This window comes from Scardinius erythrophthalmus, assembly GCF_964197995.2.
Source record: "Scardinius erythrophthalmus genome assembly, chromosome: 5".
Classification (NCBI taxonomy): Eukaryota; Metazoa; Chordata; class Actinopteri; order Cypriniformes; family Leuciscidae; genus Scardinius; species Scardinius erythrophthalmus.
Genome location: NC_138225.1, coordinates 36,279,059 through 36,294,999, shown reverse-complemented (window position 1 = coordinate 36,294,999; position 15,941 = coordinate 36,279,059). Strand labels below are relative to the sequence as shown.

Genomic DNA, 15,941 nt, shown 5'->3' with positions numbered 1-15,941 from the left:
CATTGTCTCTGGATAGCATATCCGCACCCTGGTTCAGAATGCCTGGCACATGTGCTGCCCTCAGAGAGTGCAGGTTGTGCTGGCGATTTATGTAGGACACCACTGCCATGTTGTCTGTCCGGACCAGGACATGGTGGCCTTTTAGATATGGGAGAAAAGCTCTCAGTGATAGAGCAACCGCTCTCATCTCTAGAAAGTTTATTTGTAGGCGCTTCTCTGGGCTTGACCATAGGCCAGAGACGAGCCTGCCCTCGTAAAGGGCCCCCCAATCTAGGTTGGAGGCGTCTGTCGAGATCACTTTTCTTCTTGAAACCACACCCATACTCACGCCTGACTGATACTAGTCGGCTGCTTTCCAGGGAGCCAGGGCTTTGATACAGCCGTGGTTCGCTCTGATGTTTAAGTGGCCAAATCGCCACGTGTGAGCCGGTACTCAGGGTTTTAGCCAGCGCTGGAGAGGACGCACGTGCAGTAGTCCTAGCTCGAGTACTGATGATGCAGAGGCCATGAGACCCAAAATCCTCTGAAATCTCTTGAGAGGAGCGCAAGCACCTGCTCTGAAGGATGCCGCTAGGCGTTGAATGGTGAGCGTGCACTCTAACGTGAGGCGCGCTTTTATTTGTATAGTCTATCACTGTACCCAGGAAAGAAATACCCTAGCTGGGAGATAGTGTGCTCTTGGAAGTATTGATCCTTAGACCCAGGCAATGTAAATGACTGAGGAGACAGGATCTGTGAGTTATCAACTGTTCCTCCGATTGGCCTATGTAACGACAATGATTATGACATTCGGTCACATGCTGTCAAATTATTGCATCCTGATCTCGCAAACACATTCTTCGTTGTCTAAAAAGACAACGAGTCTGTTCATGGTGCCTCTAAGTCTACCATGAACGGTCAAAATTGCATCGTGGTGGCTCCCGTGAGAGACATCTAAGTCATACATTAACGTGAACAAAGGGAACCCTTGTAAAATCCCCCCTCTCTGTAAACAAAACCACATACCTTTGAATCACGTGACAAGCCTCAAAGACATTCCAAACACACACACACACACACACACACCAAGAGACCAACCTTTGTGTGTAACTCAGGATAAGCAATATTTATTTTAAATATATGTACAATTCCATTATGCATGTGTGGTTAGTTTGCCTTATAATAGAGGTGTGGTTTGCTAGAGTATAATTTTGAATTCTAAAGGCTCCTCAATAATGTCTTGTAACACGACCTCGACCTGGTCATAAACTTTTATGACTCCAAAGCTGCAGCTCATCCAGTTCCTCTGCAAGCCCACATTCCATACACTTCCACATAGGCGATCCAAGAACCATGTTTTTGATATGTATTTTTATGTGTATAATTTCCATGGCAGATTGAGATTTTCTATGTTCTATCATAGAAATCAATTGACTCTTAAAATGCTCAGAATCCTACATTAGAAATGCATACCTGTATTCCCATATTCTGTACACCATGTCTGGTATCATTCTAATCATAGTGATCTCACGGAATTACATATATGTATGAGATTACAATGAAATGTATTCTTACGGGTATTATCTTTTCTGAAAGAGGAAATACGAATTCTATCTCTCACATGACAAAGTCAAAGTAGGCGTTTCTTTCACAAACAAAGAGACTTTCTTCCCGCTTCAGATCAGAAGATCTGATTTGCTGTTGTCACAAAACAGGGCGTAAACAGATGTCTTTAAAAAGCAAGAGATCCTGTTTCCTCTCTCTCTCACCTCGCTCTCGCTCTGACCTCTTCTCCCCGGCAACGCTTCTCCAGGAACCTCTGGAAAGGCTTTGGCCTTCTCCTCGGACCAACACATGTTCGAGTCGTAGCTGCCAATCTTTGCAACTAAGTTCCTACTGGCCTTTCCCCTCCACAAGGGAAATGATCTGAACTTTCTCGGTAACGTTTAATTCAAGTGAGCCTTTACATCGTCTTGCGAAACGACCCAGAAGACGAAGCTAGACGCAAACCTAGACGCAAGCACGCGCGCGTCCCTTTTCCAGCATCGCACTGAAAGAGTACAACATCTCGCAAGTATCTCTCTCTCTAACAGCTGAGTCCTGGTGTCTAGCTCGTAGGTCTGTGAATTAAGTTACCCTCTATCTCTTATCTCTTTCTTTCTTTCTTTCTTTCTTTCTTTCTTTCTTTCTTTCTTTCTTTCATTTCATTTTATTCTGATCACGTATGTTATTGTTTGGTTAAATGTTTGTTTGTGTTTATTGTTTGCATTTTTACGTACGTTTATATTCGTAGCCCATATAATCTCTAGTCTTACATTTATTAAAATTCATTAATACTTTTCACTGTCTCTGTGTTTGAAAACCCACCTTATAAGTTAATGAAACTAAAAGATCTAAGCTACAAAGCTCGATATTGTAGACTACATTGAGTAGTTCTTAATTCATAAACTCAGAAAGTTTGATGTTCGTGGCCAGAAGATAAAACTTTCTTGGAGTTTGTAAAGGGATACCCCTTCTTAACTGTGATAATCTCACATTTATTCGCTGGACGAATGACTGATGACCAAACCAGTTACAGAACAAGGTAATCTCGACAATTGATCAAATAAATGTACATGCGATTTCTGAATTATTATGACCATGAGTTATAATTATTAATATTTCCAAAATTCCCTATATCCTTGAGCTAATTCACATTTACCCAGAGTCGTATTTGTTACACCTATAATCAGCCTATCGTCGATGTAGTTTAACCCTTTCGCACGTACAATCACACCGGTGTGATCAGTCTAGGCTGGTCCCTGGAGCGTACGATCACACCGGTGTGATTAGAACGGTCAGTACATCACGTGATCAACTGCTAAATTCAAATGTGCTTTCGCGCGTTGGCTGGCGCTGAGCCAGAGACAGGCGCGCTCAGAGCTGTCATATATCACAACTTTTCAGTGTTTTCAACCACATAATGTTTATTTTAGGCTTCAGACATATAAATTTACATAAGTACTAAACAAAACAATACATTTAGAGTTTGTAAAATAGTACACACTGATGTCTATGGAAGAGGCAATAATAATCCTTTCCATTATAATTACGTTTTATTCATATTAGATACACATTGTGTAAGTAACTTTAAAGTTTACTCTATTCTTCTCCCAGTTCACCAGCCACTTACTTTTATGTATTTGGGGATAAGTGGATGAATTCACGTGTTGTAAATCCAACAGATCCGATTCTCTGAACTGCATCTGCGGCACAAACTAACATGGCGGCGCCCATCGCGCATACAGCTCAACTAACGCGATCGTTATAAAGGTGTTTAAACAACAAAACACTTCCACTTGCATATATTTGACAATCGGAATATCAGATATTTCATGCCATAGCTAACAAATTTGTGAATATTTTGAATTAAAAAGGAAAACTGACATAAAAGCAGATCATCATTCATTCAGCTCTGTTGTTGCTGCCGTGTGTCACGTGACAAGCAATGACGCGTCACCATGGAAACCATAAAGTGACAAGTGCTAAATAACGGTCGCCTTGAAAAACTCACGCTGGGGGGTCAGCCAGAATATTTTAAACTTACGTGTGAAAGGGTTAACACTCGCACTCCCCACTGTCTCAGGGGGGAGAGTGCTGCATCCATGCACTTCGTACGAGGTGCCAGTGAAAGGCCGAACGGTAGTACTGTGTACTGGTAAGCCTGCCCCTCGAAGGCGAATCTCAGGAATGGCCTGTGATGAGGCGATATTTGGATGTGAAGATAAGCATCTTTCAGGTCCACTGAGAAAAACCAATCCCCTGGGCGAATTTACGCAAGGATTTGTCGAATGAAAATTGGGGACGGGCTGCTCTGTGACAGGGACCCAGACGCCCAGCCGTCTTGTAATGCTGTGTTAACAGTGCTTGAGTGCAGGGGCACGTTCATTACAGCAGGCAAACCTTTCATCACATCTCCAGTGTGAGCTGGAAGGAGAATTCCCTGCAGGAACCACTCATCAAGCCTGCTGCACGTGGGCTCATCGGGTGAAGACCACTCGAGCCCGAGGTTTTCAACGGCCTTGGTGAGCACTCTGAGAACCTCTGCATCGATGCTCGTTCTCGCGCTGGCTTGTGTTGAGAGAGCGGGGCCTGAAACGGAGCCCGCCGACTCGTTGCATTCGGATGCAGCGATGGAAAGGCTGTCATCCTTTTCGTCCGCCTCGTCCGATGCCCCGAAAGACATGAGACCTGCCGATCGCAGAGAGGGGCGCTGGTCCGCCTGTGTAAACAGGACCGGTGAGGGAATTTCTCTGGGAGAGAGCGAGGCACGCGGGGACTGGGCCGGCGTGTGTTCGCTCGCATCCATCTGCTCTGGCATCCTTTGTGAACAGCGATTCTTTTTGCGCGGATCGAGCAAAGGGAGAGAGGCGGGAAGCGCGGGGTCATCGTCGGCGAAAACAGCCAGTCGAGCCCGCAGGGTGGGGAGATACATCTAGTTGCACTCAGGGCAGCCGCCCTTGACGAGTGCAGCTTCCGCCAAGGCCGCAAATATTTTCCTGCCGGCCTGTTCACACACACACACACACACACACACACACACATACACACACAAACACACACACAGAGCTGCAGTGTAAGTGCAGATACTATGACTAGACTGGGTTTAAATGAGGCTGAGAGAAGGGCATGCTGGAAAACGTTGTGGGAAACACTGATACCTGCGTTGTAATTGCAAACTCACTGAGCGCATCTAAAATCTCTACCTTCAGTGTTGACCCGGACAGAAGGCCGATATTATTTGTCTTGCCACTGGAACTGATGTCGTCAACAGGACACTTGTGAGTCAAAATAAGCTGAGTGGAGTGGAGTGATAAAAGTTAAGAGGCTGCCATTGATTCGTCATATAATGAACTAATTTGTTATGTAACTAATGCCAGTTAAAGCCTTCATTGTTATTAAAAAGATTCAAGATTGAAGCCATATACCCCATTATCATGAGGGATGTTTAAGACATTGTGTCTTTGAACTGTTATCATGGTAAACAGCTGTTAAGCCAGGAAAGGGTATATGCTAGAACAAGTCTGCTAAATACATAATCACATAAGTATTAGACCCAGGCAATATATCAAATATTCACAATATACAGGTGCTGGTCATAAAATTAGAATATCATCAAAAAGTTGATTTATTTCAGTAATTCCGTAAAAAAGTGAAACTTGTATATTATATAGACTCATTACATGCAAAGTGAGATATCTCAAGCCTTTATTTGTTATAATTTTGATGATTATGGCTTACAGCTTGTGAAAACCACAAAATCAAAATCTCAGAAAATTAGAATATTACATGAAATCACACAGTAATTACACAGTAATTGAACCAGGTTTTGGTTATTTTGGCAGTGTGGGCAGGTGCAAATCCTGCTGGAAAATGAAGTCAGCATCTCCATAAAGCTTGTCTGCTGAAGGAAGCATGAAGTGCTCTGGAAATGTCCTGGTAGACGGCTGCGTTGAGTGGACAGCACAGTGGACCAACACCAGCCGATGACATGGCTCCCCAAACCAACACAGACTGTGGAAACTTCACACTGGACTTCAAGCATCTTGGATTGTTTGCCTCTCCATTCTTCCTCCAGACTCTGGGACCTTGGTTTCCAAATGAGATTGAAAATTTGCTCTCATCAGAAAAGAGGACTTTGGTCCACTGTGCTTTATTAAATCCAGAGTCAACGCAGCCGTCTACCAGGACATTTTCAGAGCACTTCATGCTTCCTTCATTTTCCAACAGGATTTGCACCTGCCCACACTGCCAAAAGAACCAAAACCTGGTTCAATGACCATGGGATTACTGTGTAATTACTGTGTGATTTCATGTAATATTCAAATTTTCTGAGATTTTGATTTTGTGGTTTTCATAAGCTGTAAGCTATAATCATCAAAATTATAACAAATAAAGCCTTGAGATATCTCACTTTGCATTTAATCAGTCTATATAATATACAAGTTTCACTTTTTTAACGGAATTACTGAAATAAATCAACTTTTTGATGATATTCTAATTTTATGACCAGCACCTGTATTCATGGTGATTCAACTGGCCATAAGATACAGCAAAACACTGAATATAGCAATTATTTTAAAGCTTTTTATTTTGAGGTTTCCATGTCATGTGGCTTTGTTTTGTCACTACTTTCTGTCATGTGGCCAAACTGCATTGTAACTGTATTTTTTACTTACGTATTTTTTATATACATTTAATAGTATTATTTATTTTTAAATTATGCTTTTGTGTTTTGTGATATACTATTCGGTTGATTCATTTATTTACAGTGTGTGCAGAATTATTAGGCACGTTGATTTTCTGATCATATTTTATTTCCAGGAACATTTTGCCAATTCCAAACCATATTAAACTTAATAACTACTATTAATTTTCCATTTAATCATGTATAAGTGATATATAATTGTTCATGAAGGCTGGAAATGAAATATGTCTTATTTTCACGTGTACAGAATTATTAGGCAAGTTTTCTATTATAGATAAAATAAGCCAAAAAAGAGATTTAACAAAGACTGAAAAGTCAAAAAATATTAAATCCCCATGAGAAGAATGCAAAACTAATGCAATACTAGAGATTGCAGTTAAAGCATGACCATTGGACAGTGAAATGCTCATTGGGTCAGCAGGGTCAGACAAAAACAGGTGGAGAAGAAAAAACACATGTTAACTGCAAAAGAATGAAAAATTAAGGTGAAGAATTAAGTGTGAAACCATCGGGAACCCTTTAGTCTCCAGCACCACCATTTTCCAGAACTGCAACCTACCTGGAGTCTCCAGAAGAGCAAGGTGTCAGGGTCTCAGAGACTTGGGTTAGGCAAAGAATCCTAAATAATAACCCCCTCTTAATAAGAGTCACAAGCTGAAGTGTTGTTAAATACATGAAGACTGTTTTTTTATAGGCTTTATAGACAGACAGATTGAGAGTGACTCTTGAAGGACCAGCAACACATCCTCTTCTACCACTGTTTGAAGAATTCATCTTCCAGAATACGTTTTAATACGTTTTGTGAGTTTATTTTTAGTCCATCTCCTACCCTGAAGTCCGTTTTGCAGAGATGGACTAAAAATTAACTCCCAAAACGTATTAAAATGTATTCTGGAAGATGAATTCTTCAAACAGTGGTTGAAGAGGATGTGGTGCTGGTCCTTCAAGAGTCACTCTTGAAGAGAATTAAGAGGGGGTCATTTTTTTAGGATTCTTTGCCTAACCCAAGTCTCTGAGACCCTGACACCTTGCTCTTCTGGAGACTCCAGGTAGGTTGCAGTTCTGGAAAATGGTGGCGCTGAAGACTAAAGGGTTCCTGATGGTTTCACACTTAATTCTTCACCTTAATTCTTCATTCTTTTGCAGTTAACATGTGTTTTTTCTTCTCCACCTGTTTTTGTCTGACCCTGCTGACCCAATGAGCATTTCACTGTCCAATGGTCATGCCTTAACTGTAATCTCTAGTATTGCATTAGTTTTGCATTCTTCTCATGGGGATTTAATAATTTTTGACTTTTCAGTCTTTGTTAAATCTCATTTTTGGCTTATTTTATCTGTAAAAGAAAACTTGCCTAATAATTCTGCACACCTGAAAATAAGACATTTTTCATTTCCAGCCTTCATGAACAATTATATATCACTTATACATGATTAAATAGAAAATTAATAGTAGTTATTAAGTTTAATATGGTTTGGAATTGGCAAAATGTTCCTGGAAATAAAATATGATCAGAAAATCAATGTGCCTAATAATTCTGCACACACTGTAGATTGTAGGGATGCACTGATTCTTTATATTTGAAAGCCGATAAATGAAGCCTAGTGCAAGTTCTGCCAGGAAGACTCAGTCATTCACGTCACTTAATTTTCCTCCCGGCCACTAGGGTCACCGGCGAGAATGTTGTCGCTAGGACATGGTTTCTTTAAAGTGAGGGAGAAAAGAAGAAGGGGGAGGGGGGGTTATCAACATTAACTGGTGATGTTTTGACATATTGCTAAACGTTGAATGAGTATTGATATGCTCTTTGTTTGGAGTCTGTAGAAAACGCCTGCAGGAATGAGTAATGTGGATACATAAATGACTGAAAGGACTGTGGGCAAAAGCAGATACTGATTTTTTCCTTGCATCATTGTGGATTGGATTTTTGTTGCTTGGACTCGGACTTCTCTCACGATTTCCTTTAGAGACTTGGCCCACATCTTTCAGGCCCCTTTGGACTCTTATCAGATAAGTTGTGCTTTAATGTGATTGTCTAAGTGATGGTATCCAGGGAACTGAGTGGTATTTAAACAAAGGGGAAATACTTGAATACTACTATTGTGTCCATCTGAGATTGAAGCAAGCGGCTTATGATTGTCATAGTACAGTGTATTTTGTTTTCTTTTGGGGTTATGTTTTCAATGTTTTGTTAATTCATATGTCTATTTTGGGAGTTGTCATTTTCACTGTGCTATAAAGCAATATAAAGTAAGTCAGATGGTTCATTCATTCTGAAGATTCTGGTGTGATTTTAACAGACATTTTCCATAGGTAGAACCCCTTTCTTCTATGTAGCTCTTTACCTGAGTATAGAGTGGAGGTGGTTACATAAATGGCACCCCAGATGGGACTCCAAATGTGAAATTGTTTTGTCTGTTGAACTGTTTTAAGAAAGCCTCTAATATTTATTAATATTAATGAGTATGGCTGCTATACCAGATGATTCAGAGGATGAGTATGAGCCCAGACAAGATTTTTCAGATGGCGCATTCACTACTTTGAGAGAGCCAATGAGGGAACTTATAAATACCTTCAGTGAGATGTATGTAAGCTCGGATGGTGAACATAAAGTAGGAGATGGTGATAGTGAAGAGGAATATCCCCCGGTGGAGGGCCGGGGGAGAATTTCTTGTTTCAAAAACTGATGCCCCTTCCTCCAAGCCCCAAGAGGCTGTGGATGACAGCATGCGCCACCCACGGGCCACGCTCCTCTCATCCCCCTCTGTCGCCAGACCCCTGCCAGAGCACGCCCTCATGGGACGCTGGTCCTCCCCTGGCCTCCTCTGGCAGGACGCAGTTAATGCTATGCCATTCCGCCTCGCTGCACCACCGACGGTACGTCTGTGGTTCGAAGGACCATGCTGGCGCAGTTCTGGGAGGCTGGCTAGAACTTTCCAGACTGTCCCACTGGGTCGCGAGAACCATCAGGCTCGGCTATGTCTCCTCCCCGCTTCTGGGGAGTCCGCTTCACTATGATCAGTGGCAATGCCCATGTCATGAGATGCGAGGGTCGCCACCCTACTGGCGAAGGGTGCGATCGAGACTGTCCCTCCAGCCGAAATGAAGTCCGGCTTCTACAGCCCCTACTTCATTTTCTGCAGAAATCCGGTGGGTTACGGCCAATCCTCGACCTGCGCGTCTTGAACTGCTTCCTTCACAGGCTGCCATTCAAGATAATCACGGCCAAACGCATCCTCCAGTGCGTGCGGCCGCAGGATTGGTTTGCAGCGATCGACCTGAAGGATGCCTACTTCCATGTCTCCATTTTACCTCGACACAGACCGTTTCTTCGGTTTGCTTTCGAGGGGCGGGCATACCAGTACGCGGTTCTCCCATTCGGGCTAGCCCTGTCTCCTCGCGTCTTCACGAAAGTCGTCGAGGCAGCCCTTGTTCCCCTCCGGGAACACGGGGTTCGCATCCTGAATTATCTCGACGACTGGCTAATCCTAGCTCACTCTCAAGACCAGGTTTGCGAACACAGGGACCTAGTGCTCCGGCACCTAGCTCATCTGGGCCTTCGGGTCAACTGGGAGAAGAGCAAACTCTGCCCCGTGCAGAGGATCTCTTTTCTCGGTATGGAGATCGACTCGTCGCCATGTGCGCGCAGCTTACGAGCGAGCGTGCACAGTTATTGCTGACTTGTCTTCGTCAGTTCAAGGGCAAGAGTGCGGTTCCACTGAAACTATTTCAGAGGCTCCTGGGGCATATGGCATCCGCAGCCGCAGTAACGGTGCTCGGATTGCTTCATATGAGACCGCTTCAACTTTCGCTTCGCAATCGAGTCTCGAGGTGGGCATGGCAACACGGCACGCTCCGAGTCCCAGTGACTCCGGCCTGCCGTCAGACCTTCACCCCGTGGACGAACCTCAGTTTTCTACGGGCCGGAGTGCCCTTAGAACGAGTTTCCTGGCATGTTGTTGTATCAACAGATGCCTCCACCATGGGCTGGGGTGCCATGTGCAATGGACATGCTGCCGCGGGCTCCTGGACAGGACCCCAACGCCTTTGGCATGTCAATTGCCTCGAGTTGCTGGCTGTACATCTCGCCCTGCACCGCTTCCGTGCGTTTCTCAGGGGTCAGCACGTACTAGTCCGATCAGACAATACCGCGACAGTAGCGTACATCAACCATCAAGGTGGTCTACGGGCTCCCGCCGTATGTCGCAACTCGCTCGCCACCTCCTCATATGGAGTCAGAAGCATCTGAGGTCGCTTCAAGCCATTTATATCCCGGGAGACCTGAACCTTGTGGCCGACGAGCTGTCTCGGCTTCGGCCTCTCGCTGGAGAATAAAGACTCCATCCCCAGACAGTCCAGCTGATTTGGGATCAGTTCGAGATGCACAGGTAGATGTGTTTGCCTCCCACGACTCCCTGTATTCCCGGATGCTCTGGCGCACAGCTGGCCACGGGGCCTATGCAAGTATGCGTTTCCCCCAGTGAGCCTTCTTGCGCAGATCTTGCGCAAGATCAGGGAGGACGAGGAGCAGGTCATTTTGGTTGCCCCGTATTGGCACAACCGGACCTGGTTCCCAGAGCTAGTACTCCTCGCAACAGCACCTCCCTGGCCAATTCCCCTGGGAAGGACCTGCTTTCTCAGGGACGGGGCACCCTTTGGCACCCTCGTCCCGATTTTTGGAACCTCCACGTGTGTCTCCTGGACTGGACGAGGCAGGTTTGAGTAACCTACCACCAGCGGTGGTGGCTACCATCACTTCCGCTAGAGCATCGTCCACGAGACATGCCTATGCGTTGAAGTGGAACCTCTTTGTCAACTGGTGTTCTTCTAAACATCAAGAACCCTACGAAATGCCCGATCAGTGTCGTGCTTTCCTTCCTGCAAGAAGGGTTGGAGCGAAGGCTGTCTCCCTCCACCCTCAAAGTGTATGTTACCGCCATTGCCGCACATCATGACGCAGTTGATGGTAAGTCTCTGGGAAAGCACGACCTGATCATCATGTTCCTGAGGGGAGCGAGGAGACGGAATCCTCCTCGTCCTCCCCTCGTACCCTCTTGGGACCTCTCAGTGGTTTTAACTGCGAGCGCTGTCCTTGGAGGAGGCAGACCCAGCCTTGGCACTGCTCTGTCCGGTACACGCCCTCCGTGCTTATGTAGACAGAACGCGGTGTTTCAGGACCTCAGACCAGCTCTTTGTCTGTTATGATGGGAAGCTGAAGGGAAAGGCTCTCTCCAAGCAAAGGTTGTCTCTTTGGATAGTGGACGCCATTGCTTTGGCATACCAGCAGCAAGGTCGATCATGCCCCCTTGGTGTGACGGCCCACTCCACTCAGAGTGTGTCATCCTCTTGGGCTCTAGCGCATGGCGCCTCGCTAACAGACATCTGTAGAGCTGCAGGCTGGGCGACACCTAATACATTCGCGAGATTCTATAATCTCCGAGTGGAGCCAGTTTCTTCTCATGTACTCGCTTCAACTAGCCGGTACTAGATTCTGCTCAGGTGTCTTTGCTTGCTCGCCATTTCTCTCCACGGACGGGATACGTGCAATATTCTCCTCAGGTGAGCCTAATAAGTTCGAGTCTCCTCCAGCACTGTTGACATCAACGCCAGAGTTATGCCACCGGCAGCTTTCGCGCTTGGCTAGGTGCCTCCATGTGCATGGTTCCCCCTCTGGGCGACCCCCACATGTGTATTCCACTGTAAGCCTCTCTGAGCATGTGTCTTTCCCTCGGCAAGTCTCCTTGACACCCCTGGGGTTGAAATATTCCACCTGCGGTTGGACACCCCAGTATACTCCATATACAGCCCCTCTGGGTCATATGTGTATTCCAAGTCCACCCCCCCCCCCTTCGGGCTGGGCATAATTGCATATTTCCGCTGAGATATCCTTCCTTGGTATTCCTGTGTTAAGTAGGACTCCTTCGTCCATGCTAGTCTCACGACAGGGGGCTCAGACTTACACAGGGCACTGGAAGACAGTCGAGGTGGCGTGATTAGACTGGGGACCCCATTCGTCGTCATCCGACGTAACTCGGAGTGACCACAAAAGGGAACGTCTCGGTTATGTATGTTCCCTGAGTAGACGTTACGTCTCCCTGCCACTTCCGCTGTACCGCTGGAACGCCGGAGTTCAGTCTCGGCTCCTCAGCGAAGAAACATATCTGCATGTTGCCAGCGTACTTCCTTATATACCCACGACGTGGGGCGGACTTACGCTATGCAAATTCCGCAGACCCATGGCATTTCATTGCCATTGGCTCGTTTTGTATACTCGAAGGTGAGAGGCTTTCTAAGCGAAACCCCATTCGTCGTCATCCGACGTAACGTCTCAGTTCCCTACTCAGGGAACGAGGGTTACATACGTAACCGAGACGTTTCTCAAGGTGTTTTCTCAACAGAAATTATCAGTTACAAGGATCACATGTACCCTTTTCATCCAACACTTCATATATTTCCCATCGATCTCCTGTAAACCTTGAGTTTCCGTGTTTTGGGGCTGATGGCACAGATGACCCAATCACGTATATTGAAAAGTGTGAAGAATATTTATCTTTACATCATTTAAGTCTTTTAATGTTTTAAAGCTGGCGTTGACTGAAGCTCCTGTGTTGGCTCCTCCTGATTTTACTAAATCCTTTAAAGTAAAGACAGATGCAAGCCAAGTGGGACTGGGAGCTGTGTTGACGCAAGAGGAAAATGAACAAGAAATTGTGATTGCCTATGCCTCCAGATTGCTTCAAGGCACTGAAAAGGATTATTCAGTGTCAGAGAGGGAGTGTCTTGCTGTTGTTTGGGCAGTGGAAAAATGAAGGCCTTATCTTGAGGGGCATTGATTTGAAGTCATCACTGACCATGCAGCATTATCATGGGTGTTCAATCATCCCAAGCCCTCCTCACGCTTAATCCATTGGACTATTCGACTCTAAGGCTTTGATGTTGAGGTAAAATACCGCAAAGGGAAATGTAGTGTTGTACCTGATGCCTTGTCTAGAAGAAATGAAGAAACCACTTCTACAGGGGTGCTTGCAGTGTGTAGAGCTTCTCAGATGTCTGAGAATTCCATAGACCTGCCGGTTGAATGGAATGATTTAGCCGAGGCCCAACAGGAGGACCCTGAGATAAAGGAGTTGATATCCAAAGTACCTTCTATAGAGAGACGTGACCCTAATTGAATCCACTACACTTTGGTAAATGGCTATCTATTCCGTAGTGTACCAACTAAACAGAATGGGTAGAAGTTTCAGTTGATTATACCCTATGGCCATCGGAAGGAATTGGTGAAATTCACCCATGACAGTCCTCTGAGTGGTCATTTGGGAAGGTTAAAAACTCTCCTGAGGCTTCTTGAGGTTGCCTATTGGCCTAGTATTCGAAAAGACATCTGGAACTACTGTAAGGAATGTCAGGTATGCCAAAAATATAAGCCATCCATTTCCAAATTATCTGGACTGCTTCAAACAACACCGGTGGTCGAACCGGGTTACATGCTGGGAGTGGATTTAATGGGACCTTTCCCAAAGAGTGCAAAACAACACGAGTACCTCCTGGTGGTGGTGGATTATTGTTCTAAATGGGTGGAGCTGTACCCATTACGAACAGCTAAAGCTCCGCAAATCGCCAAGATCCTAGTTGAGGAGATCTTCACTCGATGGGGTATGCCTGTCTACTTGGTGTCAGATCGTGGAGCACAATTTACCTCACTACTCCTAACCCTAGTCTGTAAGCAATGGGGAGTGGTTCGAAAACTCATGACTGCATATCACCCCCAGACAAATCTTACAGAAAGGATAAATCGCACTTTGAAAACCATGATGGCTTCCCATGTAGGAGTTCATCATCGCCAATGGGATCGATGGCTTCCTGAATTCCGATTTGCCATTAATTCTGCATGGCAAGAGAGTACAGGTTTTACTCCAGCCCAGATTGCGTTGGGACGTTCTCTGAAAGGACCTCTAGAGAGGGCCATTCCTACTCCTCCAAAGCCTGACAGCCAAACATATGAACTGCTTGAAAGACAGCAAGAGTTGATGGAACGTGTAAGAGAGAATGTAGAAAGTGCCCAACGGAAGCAGAAACGATTCTATGACCTGAAGAGGAAGGTGCAAGAATTTAAAGAAGAGATTTGGTCTGGGTGAAAACTCATCCTTTGTCCAGAGCTGAGGAAGGTTATATGGCCAAGTTGTCAGCCAAGTGGAAAGGCCCAGCTAAAGCGTGTAAAAGGTTGGGTCCTGTAAAGTATTCTATTTCATTTGTTGAGCCTCCCTTGGTTTTTGACACAATTCATGTACAGAACCTTAAGTCTTATTATGGTGGAGTTAACTCTTCCAGTAAACAGGGGAGTATGTAACAGTTCCACTATTACAGAATGTAATTTTCCTCCCGGCCACTAGGGTCACCGGGGAGAATGTTGTCGCTAGGACATGGTTTCTTTAAAGTGAGGGAGAAAAGAAGAAGGGGGGGGGGGTTAAAGGGGAGATGGTGATATCCATGTGAGAGGGTATCCCATTACTGACCTGTATTCAGTGTTAAGTGAATTTATTTTATGCTTAACTGGTGATGTTTTGACTTATTGCTAAACGTTGAATGAGTACTGATATGCTCTTTGTTTGGAGTCTGTAGAAAACGCCTGCAGGAATGAGTAATGTGGATACATAAATGACTGAAAGGACTGTGGGCGAAAGGAGATACTGATTTTTTCCTTGCATCATTGTGGATTGGTTTTTTGTTGCTTGGACTCAGACTTCTCTCATGATTTCCTTCAGAGACTTGGCCCACATCTTTCAGGCCCCTTTGGACTCTTATCAGATAAGTTGTGCTTTAATGTGATTGTCTAAGTAATGGTATCCAGGGAACTGAGTGGTATTTAAACAAAGGGGAAATACTTGAATACTACTATTGTGTCCATCTGAGATTGAAACAAGCGGCTTATGATTGTCAAAGTACAGTGTATTTTGTTTTCTTTTGGGGTTTTGTTTTCAATGTTTTGTTAATTCATATGTCTATTTTGAGAGTTTTCATTTTCACTGTGCCATAAAGCAATATAAAGTAAGTCAGATGGTTAATTCATTCTGAAGATTCTGGTGTGATTTTAACAGACATTTTCCATAGGTAGAACCCCTTTCTTCTGTGTAGCCCTTTACCTGAGTATAGAGTGGAGGTGGTTACAATTACCTTCTCATCTATCCAATCATATCCTAATAGCCCAGTATAAAAGGGTGGTACTTTCACATGTCTGAGTTCGCAGATGCCGTCCCTTCAACCACCTCCATCCTCCCCAACCACCACCAAGATGGGACCTTTCCTCCATCCCCCCAACACCACTATGTTGGGTCCTCCCCTCCATCCTCCCCAACACCTCCAGACGGGCTCTCCCCTCCATCCTGAAGACGCCAGGATGTCCTCTTCCTCCTTCCACCTCACCACCACGAGATGGCCCCCTTCCTTACTTCGCAGGGGGTGGGCTGCGCCCCTGCCTTCGTCTTCAGGCAGGATATGCACATTCCATACCCTCGGAATGCGAATTACGGACGGGGACTACGCCAAAGAATTTGATTGTTTGCTGAGCTCTTAAATAAATGTTCATCGTCACAGTATTAATTCTACCGAGTCTTTCTGGTAGAACTGATATATTGGCAGAGAAATCTAAATCCAAATTGTTATATGATTTTTGCCAGATTACAAAAACAAAAGTCTCACAATTAAAAGTCATGTCCTAAG

General features: G+C 45.0%; 1 protein-coding gene across 2 annotated transcripts in view; it reads right to left on the bottom strand.

The window, feature by feature from the left end:
• Nucleotides 1–15,941, bottom strand: part of LOC308691702 (uncharacterized protein) — a 228,083-nt gene that overhangs the window by 174,992 nt on the left and 37,150 nt on the right. The window lies entirely within an intron of this gene.